General features: G+C 41.9%; 1 protein-coding gene and 1 long non-coding RNA gene across 2 annotated transcripts in view; both read right to left on the bottom strand.

The window, feature by feature from the left end:
- LOC101572444 (translation initiation factor IF-2-like) overlaps positions 1-10,687 on the bottom strand; it is a 59,137-nt gene that overhangs the window by 7,132 nt on the left and 41,318 nt on the right. The window lies entirely within an intron of this gene.
- On the bottom strand, positions 2,529-7,036 carry LOC111818692. The gene is made up of 3 exons (XR_002822614.1): positions 6,948-7,036; positions 5,419-5,422; positions 2,529-2,538 (listed from the first exon to the last, which is right to left on the bottom strand). It is a non-coding gene; the product is annotated as an uncharacterized LOC111818692 (long non-coding RNA).

Here is a 10,687-nt window from a genome sequence, read left to right as displayed (position 1 = left end):
AAAAAAAAAAAAAAAAAAAAATGAAAAGAACAAAAAATAAAATAAAATAATTTGAGATAGATTCTTCATAAATCACTAAATACCAAAAGCTAGCCTCAAACATAATCTGTTTGCATCAGCCTCTGAAGTAGCTGGAATTACAAGTATGTTCCACTACACCCTATTCTTTTGTTTTGATGTTTTGTGTTTTAAATCATTATGAGACTTTGTGTTACTTTTTGCCTTGTTCTGAGGGGTTTTGGTGGTGCTGGGGATGAATCTGGGGCCTTTCCACTGAATTTGGGTAGGCTCAGAGATGCTGGTTGAAAGTGTGGAGCTGAAGCACTATACGCTGTACTGTATAGGAGACTCTGGTTATAGCTCAGAAAAACAGGAAGACTGATAGAAATCCTGCCAGTAAAAGACCAGGCTCTGGAGGTTTCTGCTGAGAAGGGCTGCATTGACTGTGGACCTTCAGACAATGTGTGTTATGGGTGGGCAGTAAGTCTGTCTGCATTTTGCTTGTGTCCAGATACTTTGCATGAGACTAATATTAAGCGTGTCATACTAATTAATTAGGCAGACGAAATTTCAAGGTACTCTAATGTTCAAGTGGTGGCATGGCTACTACTGGGGGCTCCAGCCAGATCTATGTTGAGAATCAAAGAGCAAAGAGCTCAGCAGGATGATTTGACACTGAGTTTGGCTAGAAAGGAAGCTCCAGTAAAGCTGTGGATTGCGAAGACAGAGCAGAGATTTTTGACTGCTGAGAAGAAACAGGACAATAAAAAAGATTTCCTAAGGACATCACCAGAAGCAGCAGGACTCTCTCTACCCTTCACAGCTTCAAAATGGCAGAAGTCAAAACTTTGCTTGAAGATGAATGCCCCCAGAGTACCATGGTCCAGAATGGTGGCATCCTAAATAATTTGTTCCTCAGGATTGGATTTAGAGTGTTCAACAATCCAGGCACTCAAACCCTACAGCCAAGAGAGAGAGAAGCCTGGATACCATTCCAGCTGGCAGCAGATGTTAGCGTCTTCCATATGGTTCCAGTTTTAGGCACATACATATTATGGTTTGTGTGTAGTTGTCCCTACAAAGGCTCATGCAGTCAGGCGGTGGCTCCTGGAGTTTGTGGTTGATTATTGTGGGTGTGGATGCTGCACCTGCCCTGGGGCAGGTAATCTGCATTACAATGTAAGGTGGGAAGAGAAGCTAGCTGCTTGAGCTGCTGTTACCTCTCCTTTTGCTCTTGCTCTTTGCCTTAGTCATGAAAGGTTGCCCTCTGTTTTGTGCTGCTCTGCCTTGGACCCAGCTGAATATGGACTGAAACCTCCAGTAACTGTGAGCTAAAGAAACCTTTCCTTCCTTCATTTTGAGTGTCAGGTATTTGTCCCAGCAATGAGAGAAGAGTAAATAAGACAATACAGAATGCAAAAGATGTGGAATCAGGAAGGCTCTCATCAAGATTTTAAAAGGACCAGCCAGATAGCTCAACAGATTAAAGCACCTGCTTAGGCAGATGCAGGAACTGGGGTTCGATCCCTAGAGTGCCATGCTGAGCCACTCCTGGGGCATGCTGAGACAGTGATTGAGAATGAGCATGGAGGCGCATGCCTGTAATCCCAGCGCTTGGGAGGCTGAAAACAGGAGGATCACTATGAGTCTGATCTGTGTAGTGAGACCCTGTCGACCCTGTACTAAATACATTAAAAAAAAAAAATTTAAAAGAAAGCATGGGAGGCCAGGCAGTACGCCCCTGACAAGGCAGTGTGTAAAGGTGTGAGTGTGAAGTCAATGATGCAATGAGACCCCAGAAGTTTAAAGAAGCCAGGAATGTGGATTGTCTAAGGAGAACTGCAAGGAGGAAGCAAAGCAAGCCCTAGAGAGAGGTCATGGTATCTGTAACCACTGAAGGTATCATGGGGCAAAGCCACCCAAGCCCTATAGGCTTACACCTTGCCTCCGATTGCCTTGAATGCTGTCCATGGAACAACAGGACTTAATGTTTGCCCTTCTGATTTTGGATTTGCACTACTGATTTTCTTGTGCTATAGCACTTTTTTATGCTTTTTTTTTCTTTTCATTTGTACAGGGGCTCACAGTTAAGAGTGCCTAAACCTCAGAGGAGAGAAAAAAAATAAAAATATAAAAATAAAATTAGGGCTGGCAAGATAGCTCAGTGGTCTAAAGCGCCTGCTTAGGCAAGCATGCAGGGACATCGGTTCGATCCCCAGCACCACATGCCATGCCAGCCCCGCCCCCAGGGTGGGCTGAGCTGACCATAAAAAAAAAAAAAAGAAAGAAAGAAAGAAAAAAATAAATAAAGGAAACATTTTATTTTATTTTTTTTACATTTATTTAGTGTGTGTGTGTGTGTGTGTGTGGCCAGCTCAGTCCACCAGGGGGCGGGGCTGGCTGACATGTGGTGCTGGGGGATTGAACCGTGGTCCCTGTGCTTTGCTAAGCTTGTTCTAAGTAGGTCCTTTAGACCACTGAGCCATCTCTCCAGCCCAAAGGAAACATTTTTTTAAAAATTAAATAAAATTTAAAAATCTTAGAGGAGGCTTTGGACTTGACTTTTTAGCAATGCTGAAACTGTTAGGACTTTGGCAACTCTTAGAGATAAACAAAATGCCTTTTGCATAAAGGTATATTCATCAGTCTTTGAGGGACTAGTCTTTGCAGGGAAACTTATGGGTTATATCTCAATGTCCCCAAAGTTTCATGCACTTTTAGATGGGACAATGAGGCTTTATGAGAGATAGCTGAATCTCGAGTTTGGGATAAATTCATGGTTCAATGCTAGGATTAAGAGTGCCGGGATTAAGATTGGGTGATTACTAAATCATTTCACTGATCAGAATGGCACTGCCCTAATTGTGATAGACTGGATACAATACAAGGGACAGAAACAGGCTTATCTCTCCTCCTCTCTTGCTGCTTTTGCTTCTTCCAATGCCATGCACTGTTGCCACTCTGCCGTGTGCCTCTCTGCCTTGGAGCCAGCTGATTATGGACTAAAACCTTTACAAACTGTGAGCAAAATAAATCCCTTTTAAAAATAAAGAAATAAAAATAAAAATAAGGGGCCAGGGAGATGGCTCAGTGGAATAAGCGCTTCCCTGGCAAGCACAAGGACCTGAGTTCAATCCCCGATTCCACCAAAAAAATAAATAAATAAAAAATGAAAATAAAGATAAACGTTGCAGGCCAGACTTGGATTTTCAGTCTCCCACCTCAGCCCCCAAGAGTAGGAAAATCAAAGGTGTGCACTACCAGGCCCCAGCAGCAAGGACTATGTTACCTACAGGGTTCTATTTCCTTTTTTGCTTATATGATCCAATATCTAAGAATATTCACATCGGTAGTCCAAACTGTGTTTCAGAAAATAACTTGTGGCCAAGCATAGTGGTGCAAGTAAGTTTGGGAAACACTGGTGAAAATCGAGGTAAACTGGTTTTTTTCGCTTCTCAGAACATTTTAAAAGTAATTGTTATAACCTGACCAAAGTGCCGCCATCCTGTTCTGTATGCGCCGTCTTAGTGAACCATGTCAGCTGTTGTAAAATGTGCCTATCTCACAAAACTTCTGTTTCTGCAAGCCGTTGCTGTAAGCCCACGCCCCACGCTCGAATTCCAAGAACTTCTCCAGACCCCTAACTATATCTAGTCTCAGCAGCTGCCATGTCTCCTTGAACTCCCTGAGTTTTACCCCGCCTGCTTTGTGGTTTTAAGCTTTATAAACTCCACGCTTCCCTCCTTTGCTTTCCCCCTTCGGCGCACACTTAGGCACTTTGTGCTGGGTGTTGCCACTGGGTACCAGCTAAAATAAAGCGCTTCTTTAACTTTTCGACTTGCCTGTCATTCGATTTTTGAGCTACAACATTTGGGTACTCATCCGGGATCCCCATGGGAACTCAACTCTCCCGTTCAATATCTCAAGGCGCCAACGAGGTAAGATAACAGGCCTTTTACTGGGTTTAGTGGGCACATTTGTTTCAGCAGCCGAACTTTGGGGGGGGGACGCCCTCCAGTTGGTGGAGGGGATGCCCTCCGGTTGGTGGAGGGAACGCCTTCCAATTTGGTTTCTCTTTGAGATTTGGTTTGGACTAGTCTGTTTTCTCTTTGAGATTTTGTTTGGGCTAGTCTGTTTTCTCTTTGAGATTTGGTTTGGACCAGTCTGTTTTCTCTTTGAGATTTGGTTTGGGCTAGTCTGTTTCTTGTCTTTGGATTCGTTCGGTCTATTTGTGTTTGCCTGTCTTTCTTTGTCCATCCCCGACCATCATGGGACAAATGTTTTTAAAAGATTTCAGAGAACGAGCAAAAGGGATTTGGAGAACCTGTGTTTCCTGGCAAATTGCAGTCTTTTTGTGAACATGAATGGCCCTCCTTTAATGTCTCTTGGCCTTCCGAAGGCACTTTTGTTCCCTCCACAGCTCAGGCCTTCTTCGCTGAGTCATTTTTGACCCGCCTGTCCATCCAGATGAGATCATCTACACATAAGTCTGGATTGACCTCATCCAGGATCCACCCACCTGCACTCTTTCGGGATCCCCCTCCTACCCTCCCTGAAGGACTCAGAGCTGACATCCTCCACTGTCTGTTGCTGACCCCCTGAAATGACTCAAGGTTTGCTGTTCTGGACACCATTCTCAGACAACTGGCCAATTCCACCTGGTCATACTGGCAGTTCCAACTGATAAGAAGTGGCTATGACTCCCCGACCATCACCCTCAGAACCTGCTTGTTCCACCTGTCAACCGGTACACAGATAAATTCATTATGCAGTTGTTAAAATACTGGTCAAAATATGTTGGTAGGGGCTGGTGAGATGGCTCAGTGGTCTAAAGCACCTACTTAGAACAAGCTTAGCAAAGCACAGGGACCACGGTTCAATCCCCCAGCACCACATGCCAGCCAGCCCCGCCCCCTGGTGGGCTGAGCTGGCCACACACACACACACAAATAAATAAAAATTTTTTAAAAAATATGTTGGTAAATTTAAGCTAAAACATGAAATTATTATAAGGCTATGATATTTCTTTAATGGGACATTTTATTACTATTTTATATTTGTATATGCTACATTTGAACTAGTTGTTAAATATATTGGCATTCTTTGTTCGATTTTAGACAATAGCGCTAGAGAGGGTAAAGTTTTTTTTTTAAATTTTATTTATTTATGTGTGTGTGTGTGTGTGTGTGTGTGTGTGGCCAGCTCAGCCCACCATGGGGAGGGGCTGGCTGGCATGTGGTGCTGGGGAATTGAACCGTGGTCCCTGTTCTTTGCTAAGCTTGTTCTAAGTAGGTGCTTTAGACCACTGAGCCATCTCACCGGCCCCTAGAGAGGGTAAAGTTAATAAGCTTCCTACTGGATTTTATGTAAACTTCTGTGAAATGGGACTTTTAGCCAGCTTAGACTTAGAAAACCTACATGCCTGTATATAAAAAACAGGACTCCTTTTGCCAGTTAAATGACATCAGGTCGGCAACCGTTCTTAAAGACTTGGAGGACAGGTTTCACTGGGATAGACTGGTTCTGACCCCTTCTACATGCTAGAGGAAATGTCAGGCCTGATCTATTTCAATTTCCTTGCTTTGACTTTACTCCTAATTTTCCCACCTCTTTGCACTTTCCTTTTTAAAGGCATGTAAAAATTAGAAAAACTCTCACTGTTCCAGCAAAGTAAAGCCCTTAGAAAATGAGCATTTGTTAACACCGAAGACAGGAAAGTCATTCTAGGAAAGGACACATACCCCGTCTCTGGGTCAGATGAGACAAAGAAATACTGTGGCCGTCCAGGAGGACACATATAAAAGCCATGTCCCAGCTTAGTGTTCTGGGCAGGTCTCCTTAGGGAGACTAAACCTGAGACAGAGTGGAGAGAACCAACTTCAGGGTGACACCAGAAGGAGCTATCTCCAAAAGCAGTACACTTATGGGACCAAAACATTTAAGTATAAAAAGACAATCTCGGGGGGGGGGGGAGACAATCTCTTGGCCAGTTAAATGATAGCTAAACTTAAAAAAAAAAAGGTCAAAATGTTCTAGGTTTGGTTGTCATTTAATTAGATAAGAGATAATTAAAGACTTAAGGCTTTTACTGTAAAGTACTTAGGTAATCTTATTCAGGCTTTTTAGATATTTCTTGTAAAATCTGGATAAACAATGGTTACTCTGCCAGTTAATAAATGCTCTTGGGCTGGTGAGATGGCTCATTGGTCTAAAGCACCTACTTAGAACAAGCTTAGCAAAGCACAGGGATCACGGTTCAATCCCCCAGCACCACATGCCAGCCAGCCCCGCCCCCAGGTGGGCTGAGCTGGCCCCCACATAAATAAATAAAAATAAATAAATAAATAAATACTCTTAAAACAGCTACCACTCTTTAAAACAGAGGACAGGTTTCCCTAGCTGTTCTTTGGTGAATCCCCACTGAAGTCTGTGGCTGATAAAATGGTAACCAGGAAACTGCTGGCTTCCTTTCTGGAGACATCTCTGGTTGTATGAGTCAAAAGAAACCGAGAATACCTAAGGGGTTAAGGCGCCATACCTGAAGGTTCCTTGGTGGAAACTGGCTCCTGACCACTAAAATCTCTCCACTTACCTATTGTACTTTTTCTCTCTGCTAGTAAATTAGGAATTTTACCTGAGCTTTTCAGTAAAACAAGTTAATGAGTCACTTTCAAAAACAAGGCTGAGACAGCTTACAATAGTGGTTATCAGAAAAAAAAGCTTACATCTGCTTTACGTGTTAACTGAGAATAAGATATTTGCCAGCTGTATTGTGTTTTTACCAATATGTAAAATGTGATGATAAATGATAATAAGTTTCACCTGTGAGTTGCAAGGTTAAATCTTGTGTAGTTGCTAAACTATGTAATGTTAATCTTAAACCAAGTTTTGAATTCTATAAAAAAGACAGGCAGCATTATAAACTGATGTTACATTTGGAGATAAACGTCATATTGTCAATTTTAAAACAACCAAAAGATAAACAGCCAGTCTATCTTGGTTTAGTTGTAACAGGAACTACCTGCTCCCACTGGAGCCAGAGCAGTCAGACCCCTGCTGGCCTAATAGCCAGGCAGGAGATTATAATAAAAACATTTCCTAGTATATATTCTTGAAGGTCTAAAAACTAAGACCAAACCTTTAGTTATTAATTTTCAGCTATTTACCAAGAAAAAGATAAACATCCCTCTGATTTCTTAAAATGTTTAATAAAAAACTGGTAAAGTATACTTTTTGAGATGCTAATTCAGTAAGGGGACAGGTTACTTCTACAGATAAGTTCATTACTTAGTCAGCTTCAGATATCAAAAAGAGCTATAAAAGATAGTTTTTGCTCCAGACAACTCACTTGATACTTTATAGGACACTAAGAAAACAATGTGCTATAATTAAAACTGGGAAAGAACCAGGAAAAAAAAAAGCAAAGAGACCAAAAACAGCTGCCTTTGTTGCGACCTTAAAACAGACCCTAAGTCTGATTCTCTGGGCTCCAAGAAGAGCTCAACGACGATGAGGTTCATCTGCTACTGCTGTCAGAAGCCAGGCCACTGTAAGAGGGACTGCCTTAAGAGGCCCACAGGCATGCCCTGACTGCCAAGGCAGCCACTAGAAGTGAGACTGCACTCTGAGGCGGAGGCCCCAGAGCTCAGACTCAGCTTCCCAGGTGAGTAGGACTGAAGGGTCCTGGGCCTGCCTCCTCCCTCTGGCCAGACTGTCACCTCTACCTGTCATCTCCATGGAGGAGCCCTGAGTAATCACAACTACAGGGAACAACCCAGCCTATTGCTGGATATTGGCACAGGTCTCTTTGTCTTTCTCTAACCCTGAGCTTTATTCCAGTCATCATCATCTTATTTTAGTTGTAATTGAGATATATTGTTCATATATAGATACAAGCCTGTCAATGTAAAAAGTGTCCAATAGCTTTGGGCATATAGATAAATCCAGGCCTTGTTTTTAAAACATAAAACTCAGAACCAATGTTAAAAATATAAATCCCTCCATAGTGCCCCTTGCTTACAATAGGGGCTATATCCAAAACTGAATGGGACATTGGTTAAATCTGCCTGAATACTGTGTATTTCATGATAAGTATATTAAATTAGCCTGGTTGATTTTTGATGTAACTCAGGTATTTCATGTTGATAGTAAAACAGGTGTAACTACGGAAAATATGCTAAACTGTACTTAAATTACTTAAAAGCATTGACAGTAAAAAAAAATTAATCTGGTTTTCCATATGTTCTTAAAATTTAGAGATAATTAAAAGTATACCTAGAGAGATTTATAACAAACTGTCAGACTCCATAAATAAAGGGGTCTAAGAGCTAGTGAGTTATGATTGCTAGGTCTCAAAAAGGTTTATAAATATACCTGTTAGCTCAAATGTTCATGCTTTGATTATATATGTTCTAATCGCTCAGAAGATTTGTTCTATCCTAAAAGATACCAAAACCCAGGTGGTCTAGCATATTTGTTGACAGATTTTACCTGTATGATTACTGGCAGGTGGAGTCTGTTGGCAGATGTGCTAGATTATGATTCCTTTTGCTGGGATCCACCAGATTTTGTCTATAGAAACATGTATTAAAGCCTAATCTAACTGTCCACCTGATAGAGCCCAGGTGATCTGAGTCTTCTCTGGGTTTCCTGCCTCATTACGAGGAAAGTTATATTCGTGTTCACTGGACAGGGCTACCTGCAGGAACCAAGAAGTTGTACCTTACTCAGTGGACCCCAGATATCTGACACAAGCTGCAGAAGTTAGAAGGGTTTACAGAAATGAATTTGTCTGAGTTGAGTTGTTTCATAGTAGAAAAGATACAGAATGAAATTATAGATGGAAAATAAAAGTGTTGATAATAGCAGCCTACAAAAAAGAAGGCCAGTCAGGAAAAAGGAAAAAGTTATGCTTCCCTGGACCCAGACAGTGAGAAGGGACATTTCAAGCAAAAAAAAATGTCCAAGGATGTTGCAGAATAAAAAAAGGAATGTGTTTATGATGGGAGTCAGAAAAAGTTTCAGATTAAAATGGTCATGCGTCTTCTCCCCTCAGCCTGAGGAAACCCATATTAACAGCCAATATAAAAAGAAAACCTGTTAAACTTTTAATAGATGCTCATGTAAATTTGCCAGTTACCCAGCCAGTGGCCCCACTTGCCAACCAGAAAGTACTCAGTGTTTTCCATAGGTCCAGCAATTCATGTGCTCCAGTACCCAATGGCCATAAAAGATTAAACCCTACATTAAAAAGATATCTGCTAATGGACCTACAAAATGTTCTGACTAGTGTTTTTATAATTACAAACATCAAAAGGTTATTACATTCCAGATCTGGTAAGTGAATACTATATCCTGTTGATGTTATTATTTGTTTGTTTCTTTGGCTTTACCTCCTCCAGATTTAAAACCATTCTGCCTACCCAAGATAAAAATGCTTGGTGTCTACTGAGGGCCTTTTAGGTAGAACCTCTAAAGAGTGTCTCTGACTGCCGGTCAACCACTGCGACCCATTTCAGCCTGAAGTAGGCAGAGCGGTCATCGCCCAGTCTGGGTTACTTCTTCAGAGGAAAAATGTTACAGACAGCTGAGTTAAAATAAAAATATTATAGACAGTCAGACAGGGCTAGGCCCTCAAGGAGACAAGGTTAAAGACAAGATGACTTTACAGTTTGAGAGAAACAGATGCTCCCCACTGTGGGCCAGACCTCAAGACAAAAGAAAAAACTACCTAGCTGACGTTACAGCTCAAGAGGTGGCACAAAAAACAGTGGGGACATGGGAGATTATTGCCTGTTCTAGAGTTCTAGAAAAACCCACCTACTCAGACTCTGTTGTTAACTAATGTTCCTTGCTGTTGGAGTAAATTAACAATGGTGACCCATATCAAAATAATTTAATATAACCTCGCCTACAAGTTCCTGACGAGTCAATGATTTGACTCAGTCACAAAAACCAGTGGGGAATGTTATAACCTGACCAAAGCACCGCCATCCTGTTCTGTATGCGCCGTCTTAGTGAACCATGTCAGCTGCTGTAAAATGTGCCTATCTCACAAAACTTCTGTTTCTGCAAGCCATTGCTATAAGCCCTCGCCCCACCCTCGAATTCCAAGAACTTCTCCAGACCCCTAACCATATCTAATCTCAGCAGCTGCCATGTCTCCTTGAACTCCCTGAGTTGTACCACACCTGCTTTGTGGTTTTAAGCTTTATAAACCCCACGCCTCCCCCCTTTGCTTTCCCCCTTCGGCGCGCACTTAGGCACTTTGGGCCGGGTGTTGCCACTGGGTACCAGCTAAAATAAAGTGCTTAACTTTTTGACTTGCCTCTCTGTCATTCAATTTTTGAACTACAACAGTAATGTACTGTACTTTTTCATGTTTAAGGGAACAGCTATCCACTGTGTAGCTTCTCCAGGGAACAACCCTCCACCAGGGCTTTTATTTTTTGTAAGATTGATCTTTTTTTTTAACATCCAGTCAATAGCAGTTACCATGTTACAGACAATATAACTAAAGTCTAAACAAGATGTGGTGGTGCATTCCTCTAATCCTAGCACTTGAGAGGCTGAGTTAGGATGCCTGCCTAGGCCACATAGTGAGTTCACAATCAGCCAGAACTACACAGCAAGACCCAGGCTCAAACACAAGCCAGGCATACTGTCTATGTGAAAAAAAAAATATATA

Source organism: Octodon degus, unplaced genomic scaffold, assembly GCF_000260255.1.
Source record: "Octodon degus isolate 3935 unplaced genomic scaffold, OctDeg1.0 scaffold00100, whole genome shotgun sequence".
Classification (NCBI taxonomy): Eukaryota; Metazoa; Chordata; class Mammalia; order Rodentia; family Octodontidae; genus Octodon; species Octodon degus.
This window is presented reverse-complemented; position numbering and strand designations above follow the sequence as displayed.